General features: G+C 41.7%; 1 protein-coding gene across 2 annotated transcripts in view; it reads left to right on the top strand.

Annotated features, from left to right (window-relative positions):
- Nucleotides 1–8704: 8704 nt before the first annotated feature.
- Nucleotides 8705–14783, top strand: part of txlnba (taxilin beta a) — an 81590-nt gene continuing 75511 nt past the window's right edge. Inside the window, exon 1 of one of the 2 annotated variants that reach the window (XM_039737734.1) lies at nt 8705–8827. The gene's annotated coding sequence lies outside the window, so the exon portion shown is untranslated. The remainder of the gene's footprint in view (nt 8828–14783) is intronic. The other variant, XM_039737733.1, reaches the window with a different exon arrangement.

Below are 14783 nucleotides of genomic sequence, written 5' to 3' on the forward strand. Positions count from 1 at the left end.
ACTGTGCCCCTGTGCACAAAACCAGGTCTATAAAGACATGGATGAACTCAAGTGACCTGCACAGAGTGTGGACCTCAACCCTACTGAACACCTTTGAGAGGACGTACAGCATTATTCATAACTAGCCGAAGCCCACCGTAGTGTAGCATACGGCGGTGTAAGAATAGGAACGGAAAACCTATGAGAAAGGAATTCAGTATAACAAAGGCTTAGGAAACTACAGTCGCAGTATAACGAAAATAGCAAGGAGCAAAACCAATGCCAATGGTCGAGAGAGTACCTTCCTGTAGCAGGCTACGGAAATCATAGACATATATAGATAGACGCCGCATTCACTGTGTTGCCCAGTCGACATGATAAGTCAGCGCGTCCGCCCTATTGCGAGTGGTAAAAATGTCATTTAAACTAATACAGGTAGACGTGGAAACCGGGTTTTCTAATGAAAAAACAACAACGTTGTAAACAGTATTGTTTACATACAACAGATTTTGGCGAATCGTTTACATGCAATTATTTATATCCATTTATACACTAAATGCGTGCGTATCCCATGGTCTTAGAGTTGGTGGGCGGGGCTCTGTCTTGCGTGTGCGCTCTCTGTCTTGCTTGCCCTTAGAGGTGGCGGCCGGGCTTTGGCGGGTGTGGCTCTCTGTCTTGCTTGCCTTTAGTTAGAGTTGGCGGGCGGGGCTTTGTGAGTTTGCGATCGTGGCTCTCTGTCTTGCGTGCGGTGAAAAATCAATGTGGCTCAGAGGTGCATGTGGACTTTTGCACAGACGAAAGCGACTGAGGCTGTGTTTGATGAGTTGTTGTGTGCCTCGAGAGTGACGCTGGACTCGGGAGGACGGTTACAGTTGGCGTGCGTGGCTCTGTCATGCATATCCCATGACAACAACAACAACAACATTTATTTATATAGCACATTTTCATACAAAAAGTAGCTCAAAGTGCTTTACATAATGAAGAAAAGAAAAATAAAAGACAAAATAATAAATTAAAATAAGACAACATTAGTTAACATAGAAAAGGAGTAAGGTCAGATGGCCAGAGTGGACAGAAAAAACAAAAAAAAAATGACGCGGTAGGAGGGTTAGAGTTGGCGCGCAGGGCTCTGTCGAGCGTATCCCATGGTCTTAGAGTTGGCAGGCAGGGCTCTGTCTTGCTTGTGCTCAGTGTCTTGCGTGCGCTCAGTGTCTTGCGTGCTCTTAGTGAATTACATATATATATGGCACTGTGTTTTGTTTGTAATTCTCTCCTCTTCTACAGAGTGCGCCCCATAACACAGTCTGCTCTTTTAATCACTTTGTTCATTCGGTGGGCCTCTCTTGATGTGACATTACCAGCCCAGTAAACCACAACGTTCAACACTGCACTGGCCATTACAGAACTGTCGAAGAAGTGAATGACGTCACTGCCCGTATTAAAGGAGGGCAGTCTCCTATGAACAACATGCCTGCTCTGCCCTTTTTCTATAGTTCTATTGTCATTAATTTGAATCCCCAAGTACTTTTAGGAGTGGACCACCTCTACATCCACCCCGGTATAGTGACCGGGTGCAGAGGCTCTTTGGTTTAGTGAAAGTCAATAATCAGTTCTTTGGTTTTGCTGATGTTAAGTTGCAGACAGTTCTCAAAGTTCTCCCCCTGACACGTCTCCTCTGTCTCATCTCACCTTTATCAATACACCCCATAAGTGCAAAATCACCTGAGAATTTCCTGCAAGTGACATCACCTGGTGCTGTGTTTGTAGTCTGAGGAGTACAGAGTGAAGAGAAAAGCAGACAGGCATGTTTCTTGTGGTGCGCACACAGTCCTTGTTTCTCACAAGCTGCAGTCTGACTGACAGAAAGTCCATCATGCAGGACACCACAGGCTCACCCACCTGCATGTCTCCGAGCCGACTCCTTAAGAGGGATGGCTGGATGGTTTTAAAGGCAATGGAGAAGTCAAGAAACATCAACCTTGTCCAGGTGAGGAATAAGCCTTGTGGAGGAGACAGATGATTGCATCCACCCCTCCAATCTTTGTTCACTAAAGTAGGGTTTAGGTGTAGGACTTACTCTATCAGTCCCTCATTTTTAAAGTATAGGGGTGCAATTACTACACAAATTTGTTTGTGACCTCGTCACACATTAAAAGTTGCAATTCGCTACAAATTAATGTATGCATGTCCTGTATGTATATGATTGTGTGACAGAATGGTTGTTCCTGCACCTATCCTGTCACTAGATGGCAGCAAAGTCCAGCATTGTTCTATATGTAGTGTGTGAGGGGATTCATAGTGGTACTCCTCCCATTGCCACATACACAGAGTGCAGGGAAATTCTTATGTGAGCCTTCAAACAACAACTGTCTGGCAAAGTGTTCAACGAGAAGGTGCTATTTGGGCTGCAGGAAGAGGTGGAAATCCTGGTCAGAAAGTCAGAAAATAAGTCCTTCACATCGGAAATAAACCAACAAGAACAACAGGTGGCGCAGTGGTAGCACCTCTGCTTTGAAGTAAGAAGATTGTGGGTTTGCTTCCCGGGTCTTCTCTGCGTGGAGGGGACTTTAGGAGTAGGAGGATTAGGTTGAGAGTATGCGCTAATTACAGCACATTGGCGTCACACGACGAACCACCTGGATTGGCATTGAGTAGTGAGAAAAGTGCAATATAAATGTAAAGAATTATTATTATTATTATTATTAACAAGAACAATCGCAACAAACGTGTCATTTTTATTCAATATCAAATAATGGAAAGATGAATTCAATGAACTTTATGTGGCTGTGTTAAAACACCCCAGGAGAATTCTGGGAATGTAACCATGGAAACCCATAACAAAAATGTCAGAAAATAGCAATGTTCACCGAAAAATCTAAATGGCGTTGCAGCCTGTTGTTAACAATTTCAAAAATTTTCCAGGATGTTTTCAAATTTTGACTTCTTAGTAAAGACCACTTGCTGCCGTTGTTCAGAACCCCATTCCTTGTGTGTTTGCGCGTAGGCAAGTCTCTTTTGGGGGGATGGAATTTTGGTAGCAGCTCTTCCATGACGACCACATCACCAGTAGCCATTCTACATGCACTTCCTCCCTCTGTGATGTCACTTCCGGTGTGCATTCGCTTTGACCTACCTCTTCCTTTTCGACTACACCATTGTAAGAGAATAGATGTAACCACTATAATGAGTTGGGGCACCATCCTGGTGACCCCGTATAACTGGACTGGAGCAATGCAAATGGAATTAAGCCATAATAGCAAAAGTTCCAAAGTCAATTGTTTCAAGATGGCAAGTCTTCTGGTCCTGGCGGATGAACACCGGAAGTGACATCAAAGGTGTTACAGCGGTCAATCATCCAGTCTGCAGAGGGAGGATGAGGAATGGAATTTGAACACAGCGCCAAACCCTGGAGCGGTAGGAAATTACAATTACCAGATCCGTTAAGCCGTCCCATATGCACACACGCCTGACAATATAGATGTATGTTTGGTGACCCTCTTCTGTAATCAAGAGGGTTTTTTTTTTGTATTTCTTTCTTCATTTGCTTTTAAATAAATCAAACAAAAACAAATATTTCCGAAGAACAATAAAACAAAGGAACTGTCCATCACTGTGTCTGTGTTATCTCATCTTTTTTAAGTCAGTTAGCTAAGGGTTAGGCAGCAGCTCAGCAAAAAGGAAGAGAGGTTATAATATATAAATACCTGAAGGGGAAAAGTGACATTAAGGCCAGGATATGGAGTGAAATACTTTTTTTTTTTATTTTTTAATAGTAGCAAAGCACCTTTGGCCTCCAGCTTGAGCATTTATCTGAAGGAATCGTTTACCACTGCGATGGGCAATTCTAGGAGGTGCAGATTAAGGAGGACTGTGGGGAAAGAGTCTGATTATCAGGAGATTACTAGCAGCAAGATGTGAAGTTGGTACAGCAAGTGCATTGGAGTCCACACTAGAACTTCTGTTCTAATAGCTAACACGGTTCAGGGAAACGTAAAACCAATTATTAACAGTATACCAAACATGACAAAATGCTTTTTAAAAGGAGAAAATCTTAAGTGGAAGTGACAGGCCAACACAGGACAGTCCAAGACCACTTGAGACAGACGAACACGGGACAGTCCAAAACCACTTGAGACAGAAGAATCACAGCATGCCGTGTGGTGTGGTGGTTAAGGTTTTGGATTTCAAACCCAGAGGCTGTGGGTTCAGATGCTATGCCATTGACACCATGTGATGCTGAGCAAGTCACTTGGCATTGCCCAAGTTGGAAAAACGAAACCAATGGGACAGAGTGTACCTCAAATTTTGTAAGTCACCTTAGATAACGAGGTTAGCCAAATAATAAGTAATGCTATGAAAATCATTTTTTAAAGATATCTTACAAGTGATAACCAATCACAGCCAGTTTGTTAAGGGGGTTTGCTTGATTATTCTAATAGCCTGCTGCTCCTCCTCCTCATAGCCAGCCATGAAGAGTCAATTCATTATATACAGCAGATTCAGAAGTTCTTCAGACCCCTTCACTTTCTGCACACTTTATTCTGTTGTACATTTCTTTTTAAAAGGTTCAAGTTGACATTTCTCCAGATGAAACATTACATTTTGTCACGCTTGCACACTTGAGGATATGCTGAAGGGCTCAGCTAATCCCAACGCCACCAGCGCCGGGCAGGAGAGGGTGCAGCCACTAACCACATCTCTGGTTTCCTCTACAGCATGGAGGCGTCGCCAGGAAATGATGCGTGACTCTGGCCCCGCCCCCACTGAGGAACCGCCCCTGCCAGGTGTAGTTTACAGATTACAGATCATGGTCGTCATTTGGACCAAGTAAAGAGAGAAAGAGAGATGGTGCTCCTCTCATAGACAACGATCGAATTGCACATGAGAAGTGTACTGTTTATGTCCAGTTACCTTACTAGACCCCTTTTTTTTGTCTTTTTCAGAATTAAATGGAGAATTACCGGGTTCAGGGCCAGATTAAGACCTTTTCGTGCCCCCATACATCAGGTCAGGTTGGGGAGCATGCACTGGTACAGCACATTTCCGCACCCACCACACAACGAAATAGCTTGGGATCCTGGTTGGCAACCCCAGAGACAGACACGCGGTTCAGTCCCACCCCCAGAAATGACCATCTATATGTCACATTCAGGTGTTATGTGGGTGTCCTCTTGGCCTGGTCCAGCCACTCGGGTCCCCAACAATGAAGATTCTGTGAGCAGGATCACCCTTGGTCAGCATCGAAATGAGACCCTGCATTTCCATGAGCAATCTGCTTTTATACAAGGCAGACCAGAAGAGGAGGGTCTTTCTTTGTTTCAGGGGAATCGTGCCACATGGCCGTAGTGCCGTAACTGACACTCCCTCATCAATTCAGGTCATGCGCCTCATTCGGGACTTTGTGAGCAAGACAAAGTCAAACCAGCGGTACCCAAGGATTCTCCAAAGAGACACAGTACTGAAGGAGTCCAGTCTTCATCTCAGGTCACTAGATAGCATCCATGTCTCACAGCAACACGGGAAGCAGCAGGGCTCTAAAGACTTGCACCTTCGTCCTTTTGCAGATATCGGGAGTGCCACGCACCCCTTTCCAGAGACCTCTTGACCCCCCGTGCTCTCCCAATCCGTCTACTGACTTCATAGGAAGAGTCACTAGAGACATGAATGTCACCGCCAAGGTAAGTAAACCTCTCAATGACGAGACAGACACACTGCTGATGGTCGTGCCCAAGAAGTCATTAAAGTCCTGAATGTTGGTTTTTATCAAGACCCTCGCAAGCCCAGACGCTCACTCTGTTGAGAGCCCCAATCAGAGCCCCCATTGACTCCCCTGTATATACCTAATTTGAAATATAAACAATAATCATGAAATGAAACAAAACTTAGAGTAAGATGGAAGGATGTTTGCCTGTTCCTTGTGGCACTCCAGTGAGTCTTTGGGCCTCACAAACTGGGGTCTTCCTGACAGATAGTCCATCACCCGGGACACAACAGGCTCATCCACCTACAGATCTCGGACTTCACCCCTTAACAGGGATGCCTGCAGCATTTGCAGTCCTGCTTCATACGGTCCACGCTAAATCCGGCAATGGAAAATGTCTGTGGTGCCCCCCCTCCCTTTGATGCCCGAAGCAAGTGTTTATTTTGCTTAATGGTTAATCCTGCCCTGGCCGGGTTGGCACCCCACACAATTCTTACGTCTCAGCTCATTTTTAGATCCCTCCATTCCGTTTCAGATACTGTGTCACAAAATGTATTTCAAGATACCCTGAATTTATGATATCTCATATACATTTGAAGACGTCCAAAAGAGACAAAGTAGTTCCAAGCTATCAGAATATCATTGTCAGGTATCTTCAGTACAATTTGAGATACTTCATTTCCAGTGATCTCGAAATAGCTTGCTGTCCATTTTCAGAGAAATGAAACTCATTTGCTATTCCTGTGTGCTCCTGTTACTCCTTCAGTGTCACCTGCCTTACTTTTAGTAATAAATCCAACTCTACATTTCTTCTTGGGCTGCCTGGGTGTGACCGTCCACCATAATACACAGCAGGGTGCCGTGTGCAAGCAACAAAATTAGGCTCCCTGCTGCCATTGATGGGGAGCGCTCAATAATGGATTGTTTGAGCAGCACTCTGGCCACCGTAAGAAAAAAAAAACCACACACACTGTTCCAGTGTGGCGCTGAGGTGTCACCCACTGCGCTCGGGTCCCAATCCAAGTGGCTCATCATGTAGTGGGTGCGACAAGGCGCTATGAGCGCACAAACGTTGATGAGCGAGTGTAACAAACTGCACGTGTGTGAATGACTGGTGCCCCCTCCTGGGGATCAATGGGAAGGTAGATCTGCTGGGATGGGTTATGACCCTCCCTTGATTTCATGGAAACACAAATTAGAAAGAACAAGTTAATGCAGAAAGTTCATAAACCCGAGGTGAGGTGTGTCTTTGAAGGCCGAACGGCCACGCTGGGTGTTTAACAATGTTAGTTTACTGGAGCTATCAGGAGAAACGGCGATGTAAAGGGTGAAAGCATTCTCACTTGCTGCAAGGCCTTATGTCTACCGTGTTAAAGGCAGGCGGACAACCTTGGAAGACTTTTACGGAAATTGCTAACACAACACATTCCTAAACGACTAGCTTGTGCAATCAGCACAAGCTCGGCATATAAATTCCACATTGGAGATCAAAGTTTAATGCATTTACTTCCAACATTGATATGAGGAGATGGAGTCTGGAGCAGAACAGTAAAGGGCACATTAAACTAATGACGCCACGCTTGATAAAAAGACAAAACGTGGCGGCAAGTCAGACGATTTTCCATATAAGCATTCGGGATACAACCACGACCATCCCTGTGGCTATTATAGCCATTGTTATGTCTCAGATTTTGAGGTCATTCTCTATCACTTTTCCTGTTTAAGGTGCTTTTATATTACAGTACAGTAATCAGTTTTCAACAGGAAAATGCTTCCTTACGTCCCTGTTTCATTAATCATTTCCAATTTCTGCATTGCTTCCCATTAAGTGGCCACTATCCAATATAGAATAATCCCATAGACTGCTGGAGCTACCGGAAATGTAGAATAAAAATAAACAGACAAACGGGCATACTATGGCGTAATGTGAGGAAGTGTCTAGGAATAAAGATGTCGCTCTTTCGCCTAAACCTACGGTGAATGTGAGCAAATGCAAGCAGCCTTTATTTATAAGGCACCTTCCGATACAAAGAATATTTCCAGGTGCTTCAGAAATGGTAGCAAGAGGAAAGAAGGAGAAGCAATAATCAAATAAAGAAGCAGAACTGTGATACGTCGACTGATTCTACTGGACCCCTCAGCAATGAAGTTCCAGGAATCATCGGGACTTTCATTGTCAAGCACCCTCATCCAGGTTTACCCACCTGGGGGCTGATCAGTCCCCAGCTTGCATCCAGTTGACATACTAGCTCCTTGAACCCCCATGTCTCTCCTCTCCTTCATCACGTTGGTGGTCTTGCAGATGGCTGTCTTCTTCCCACCTCCTACTATGCCCAGACAACTGAGAACTTGATTAGGGAGCCCCTGCAGAGGTGGACAACTTTTAAATTGACGAGGGAAAAAGATAAGTTATCTTCTATTGTTATGTTATCAAGTCTGATCTTCATTTTGTTTAGTATTTAAGGTGATTTGAAGGTTTTTTAATGTCTCTGTGACTGATTGGTCATTTTCTAAACATCTTGAGTGAAGGGATTATGGCCTGTGTGAAAGTGAAGGTCTCCCATCTCTGTATCTCTCCATCAGTTCATTCTGATCCTTCAATAATCCGCTTCCTGGCAGGACTGGGGGCACAACCACAGACATACCCAGTCAGGATACCACACTAATTACATTTTAATATATAATAGTGAGCTAACATGGACAATACTGGAATGTAGGAGGGCCACTTGGGCAGACAGCAAACCAGACAATTACCAGACCACGATTTGAACCCAACCTCCTACCGCCTTGAGGTAGCAGTGTGAACAGATAAGTGGTAAAGATACCTCTGACTCCGTACAAGCCCTCCATTTTCAAAAGAGATTGAAAACATTCACAGAGACACTGACTGACAGCCACTTGTTGAGGAGCAGACACCCTTTTATGGATTTTTATTTGACCCCCTCACAAGGCAGTCCTTTGCTGCTCTACCCACCCATTTTCAGGCGCTTTGCATTGTACCCACATGTGTGAAAGCCTCCCCCCTTTCTTGTTGAAATGCAACAAGTCTCACTGAAGTTATTTTAGGGGGCTGTTGGGAGCAGCTGCTGCGCCGCTCGTATCTGCTGTGTCATTGAACACTCTTTAGCACTCTCGGTGTCTGCTCTGGTAAGTCTCACATCTTTTTCTAACTAAAATTTCCTGTCATTTTCGTATTCTAAAAATCTTCCAGCACTATTATTTCACTTCTTATACTGCAGCTGCGCATGTTTAAAAAAAAAGAAACAAAAAGAATTAAATAATTAAATACATCTGTAAAACTAGTGGTTAACTTGATCGCTCTGTTTGTGCTGCCATTGACACCCGTTTGAGCCAAAATGTCCTTCTTTTAAGATAAAAGTCCAAATGTCTTTCTGTCTCTCCGTAAAACGTGAGTGCTGGTCAGGATTACGTGGGATTAGTGGGAAGTTAAATCAGAGCAAAGTTTGGAATTCTGATGATTGTGTAAGGACTTGCAAAATGATATTGTGTAACCTGAGTAACAATAGGCATGAGAGCAAATGTACAGAGATATAGAGAGAAATATGACACGGAATTTATATGCATAAATCGTAAAGTGTTTTATGTTATATATATATATATATATACTGTATATGTGAATAGCTGTCTAGCTATATGAGCTTTAATAACTTGAGTGTGTATAAAACATGTGTGTTAATTTGCATACCTGCTGACTTAATTATTTATATATATATATAGAGAGAGAGTCTTTACAAATGATGCCTATGTTACACATACATATTTAAATACTTATATTTTAGTAATACTTTATATACTGAATATATAAATATTATATAAATAATAGTAAACAAATATACAAATATCTGTACATACAATTATAGACTTTTTCAGTACAGTATAGATAGAGTTGTTCATAAGATGCCCATGTTAAAAATTAATATTTGTAATTTATATGTTTAAATTCAGGGAGACTTTATATACTGTTTATATACATAATATTATATATATATATATGCACACACTGATAGATTTATTAAGTATATTATAGGCATTTTTTGCCAGTGATGCCCAAGTTATATACTTTATATATATACTGTATAGATAAACACAATTACTGATTTTTTACATATGACGGCCATGTTACATATAAATATGTATCATGCACATTTTTGTCAGTGAGACTTTATATACTGTATATATACACACACACAGCTATAGATTTTCAAGTATATATATATATAAACTTTAAGACACAAGTTCCTTTAACTGACTGAATTGACCCATATTATATATAATACAGAAAAGTTAATATATGCTTTTAATGGAAAAATATATATATATATATTTAGTGAAATTTTCATTCTTTCCAAATAAGATACATATTTACATATTGATATTCACACTATTACTTTATATTCGTATTTATGTATTTTTTTATTTCCCCTGAGGACATATATATATATATATATATTAGATATATATATATATATATATATATAAATATATATATGAGAGAGAGTTTAAATAAATATGTATGCATGTATATATGCATTTAAATATCTAAAATTTCTCTTTCTTGTTTAATGAAACACATACAATATTGGTGAGGGAGAGAGAGCGACAGAGAGGAGCAGAGTGAGCGAGATTTGTATAAATGTATAAAAACAGTTAATGGTAACTTTATATACTTATTATATATTTAGATATATACGTAGTTACTAATACTTTAACGCATATATGATATTTGCATATGTACACGTGTGTGTTTTCTGTACTTATATTTCCACACACACACACACACACACGCACTTTTACGCGCTTTACTGAAGGCCCCAGCGAGAGCCTGACACCCGGGGGTCTCCTGATCACTGCCTGCCGTCCCAGCTCTCCATTGTGACAGATTGGAGGGGCTGGAAACGCATTCCACTAAACAGTTGAACAGGAGAGGCTGCAGCCTGAAATGTCTTCCACAATTATTTCACGTTTCTGTTCCTGAGCCGAGATCTTCTTCGCTGCCTTGGCACATTTTTAAGTGGAAGTCAACCGAAGGCCAGCTGTGTGTTTTTTAAAAAGGGTTCCAGGGGGCTTTGTGTTCTTATTATTTAGAGGGGGGGGGGGTTCTTCCAAAAGAATCACAGATTTTTTTTCTAGTACTGTGCTTTTCAAGAATTTATGTTATTCAATACATTTATTGACTGTATAAGTGACATTTTATTTCTTCTGGAAGTGTGAAGTAGGATATGAAGGTAATAAATTCTGTTTGGATTACTTATCTGGGTTCTGTCTCTTAGAAATAGTTATTATTACAGATCTTTCATGCTTCATTCACTAAACAGTCTAAACTGCCCCAATATGACATTTTGTTTCTAGGCATTGAGCCATTGCACACAAACACCAATAAGAAATAATACTTTTAAATAATAAGGGGGATTTTAGGGAATGTCAATAATAATGTGGAAATAAAAAGGGGAAAAATGAGTGCCGATTTCTTAAAAGACGTGGCTGGAATCAGAAATAACTTGACCGTATTTAGATGTGCCAGAAATAGCTGCTGGCTAAAGAACAGGTGCCTTGTGTGTGTCAGCTGGATGCTCGGGGAGGAGCGGACTAAATTTATCCATATGAGCAGCAGAGCTCCTGGAAAACCAGAAACAAAACAGATAAACAAGTAGCAGTCTGCTTTTGAATGCCTTTGACATGAAATATTCTAGAATTAGCCTCGCCATCTTGACTTTGATGACATCTCAGCATGAAGCCCTCTCTGTGATGTGCCAGAGCTCTTTGACAGACACTAACAGTCGCTCATTGTTAATAGAGAGTATCTGCATAGCCGTGTGTGATAAGCATTTGCTCAAATCCATGGTGTCATTTGCTGCATCAACGTGCATATTGGAGAATCGATTTTAAACAATGGAGTTGCACATATATACATCAAAATAAATGTGAGCAGCGGTGATATGGTAAGTGGTGAGGTAGCACTGAAGTAAGCGAGGGACACCAAGTATCACAAAATCACATCTCTACAATCTTGACATCAGGCTAAACATGCTGGCCAGGCCTTGTGCCCTGTGGTTACCCATAGTGTGTCCAGAAGGCAAGATCTCACTGATGAGGAAAGGAGCCGCCTGATGATGGGCATTTCATGGAATCTTTCCTGATGGTGAAGACAGCTGAGCTTTAGATGTTGGAGCAGATCAGCATTGACATGGAACTCCAAGAGGGGGATGTCATGAGAAGAAGGCACACCTGTGGATCATCATGACCATGCATCTGCGCGGCCGAAAGCATTGCAGTTGTATTGCCGCACATACACTGGAATATTTGCTTGCATGTCTGACCAGCATGCAACACCTTGTCACTCTCCGGCTTCAAGATGAGTGAGAATTTATCAAAGTTAACTTCATTTCATTTATTAAAAAATATAAATCAGCTTACGTGATGTACTGTTTACTCATTCTTGCGGAATAAATCCTCAAACTAAAGGATAATAAGAATATAGTTACAGTACGTGAAGTACACAAGAGAAACACTAAATACGCCTCTTGTTTCGACTGGTATGAGTTTAGCCAGACAATTTACTTGGAATTTAATGATACGTTTGGTATTTTGTTACAGTTTATTTTCCCTTGAAACGTGTTGTGGTCAAGTGAGGAGAGAATAAATGTCGGGGCGCCAACGCGTTCTTCCCCATTTAATTCTCTTTGCTTGGAGACAAAATACACAGGCAGAAAAATCAGAACAAAAAGTCAATCACCTCTTTGGGCTTAAGTGAGGACTTTTCATGGAGGAACGTCACAGGAGGAGGAGCTCCGTCATGAGGGGTTGGTCCGATCATAAAATGGCGCTTCCTTCCTGTGGCCTTATAGGCGGTTCACTGTAAGGGGCGGAGTCACTTCTCTGCACTGTGGATGGAAGGGCAGAGGACATTATTAGCACCAGCACCTCCTCTCATACCTTACATGAACTTGGAGGATGGCCCTCTGATGCGCATGCGTGACAGTGCATTATTATGTGAAGTGTTATTTAAAATCTTCTTCTTTTGGCTGTTCCCGTTAGGGGTCACCACAGCGGATTATCTTGTTCCATATCTTCCTGTCCTTGTCATCTTGTTCGGTCACCCCCATCACCTGCATGTCGTTTTTCACCACATCCATAAACCTTCTCTTAGGCCTTCCTCTTCTCCTCTTGCCTGGCAGCTCTATCCTTAGCACCCTTCTCTCTTTATATCCAGCATCTCTCCCCTGCACATGTCCAAACCAATGTAATCTCGCCTCTCTGACTTTGTCTCCCAACCGTCCCACTTGAGCTGACCCTCTAATGTCCTCATTTCTAATCCTGTCCATCCTCGTCACACCGAAAGCAAATCTTAACATCTTTAACTCTGCCACCTCCAGCTCTGTCTCTAGAACACTAGAATAAATTATGAAGTAAAACTCTTAAAACGTACAGAATATGTCCTCAACAAAGACAAGAACGTCCTCAAGTAATGCTTCACACAAGATATCACATTCTTATGTATTTGAAGAATACATTCTAAGATTGAAAAAAATACGCTTTGAGATTGAACTCGTCTTTGAAAAAATATGTCTTGAGATTGCATTTATATCATTTTTGAAAAATACATTGGTGGATGTGGCGTGTACTGCTTCAAGTCCTTCTGATCATTTTTGCTGAAGACATCTATTGGTTTCTCCTTATCATAAGGGTGTAATGTCCTACACAAAACCTGGTCCAGAATAGCCTAAAAATGAGTCTAGAAGGCCGGAACTAGAGGAGAAACCCCAAAAAGCTCAACATTCTGTATAACTAGATATCAAGGTGAGTTGAACGATATGTCGTATGTTGGGGTTTTCTCATTCCAGTGAGTCAGAAAGTTCTGGAAAAAAATAGACTGAAGTGATTTCAAAGTGCTCATCTTAAAACAGTTACGGTCGTCAACGAAATCAGCACATCTCAACTATTATCCATCCATCCATTATCCAACCCGCTATATCCTAACTACAGGGTCACAGGGGTCTGCTGGAGCCAACACAGGGCACAAGGCAGGAAACAAACCCCGGGCAGGGTGCCAGCCCACCGCTGGGCACACACACATCAGGAACAATTTAGGATCGCCAGTCCACCTAACTTGCATGTCTTTGGACTGTGAGAGGAAACCCAACCAGACACAGGGAGAACATGCAAACTCCACGCAGGGAGGACCCGGGAAGCAAACCTAGTACTTCGAGGCAGAAGCGCTACCACTGTGCCACCGTGCCTCCCTTCGACCATTATATTAACTGCAAAACTTAAAATAAAAAAAAAGATAGTGAACAAGTAACCCACCTTTATTATGGAAAAAGTATCTTTTTTATTAAGCTGGAAAACTTGTCATGTTAAGTTCAAACTAGCCAGTACCGACTGCTGTAAGTCTAAATAAAAAGATGGTTACTGAAAATTAAAAATTCTGAAATACCGTATATACTCGCATATCAGTTGGGTCTTGAAACCCGAAAGATCGATCACAAAATCGGACCCCGACTTGTACGCCTGTTCAAAAATGCGACACTCCAATATATGTTTGTGGCTGTTTTGTATCACCCGCAGGATGAGACTATAGAGGGCTATTTTGTGTCGCCGTCCAGTCACATGCCATCCTGTTTAAGGCATTAATGTCCGCGTTGACTCTAAAGAGGAAGAACCCAGAGCTAAACAAACACATTCCTACTATTGTGCAACACGTCTCCTCTCAATTAAAGGCTTAGTTTTAACTGTGAAGTTGATTGGAGAAGCGTAATCCTAACCCTCGACCATTATATCCACTGCAAAATTTAAAATTAAAAATTGATAATGAACAAGTAACCCACCTTTATTATGGAAAAAGTATCTGTTTTATTAAGTTGGAAAACTTGTCATGTTAAGTTCAAAATAAAAAGATGGTTACTGGAAATTAAAAATACTGAAATACCGTATATACTCGCATATAAGTTGGGTCTTCAAACCCAAAAGATCGATCACAAAATCAGACCCTGACTTGTACGTCTGTTCAAAAATGTGACACTTACATTTTTATTTTTTTTTTACATCTTCTTGCCTCCTCCAGTTTCTCAGACACATCGAATTT

The sequence above is a fragment of the Polypterus senegalus genome, chromosome 16, assembly GCF_016835505.1.
Source record: "Polypterus senegalus isolate Bchr_013 chromosome 16, ASM1683550v1, whole genome shotgun sequence".
NCBI classification, from domain to species: domain Eukaryota; kingdom Metazoa; phylum Chordata; class Cladistia; order Polypteriformes; family Polypteridae; genus Polypterus; species Polypterus senegalus.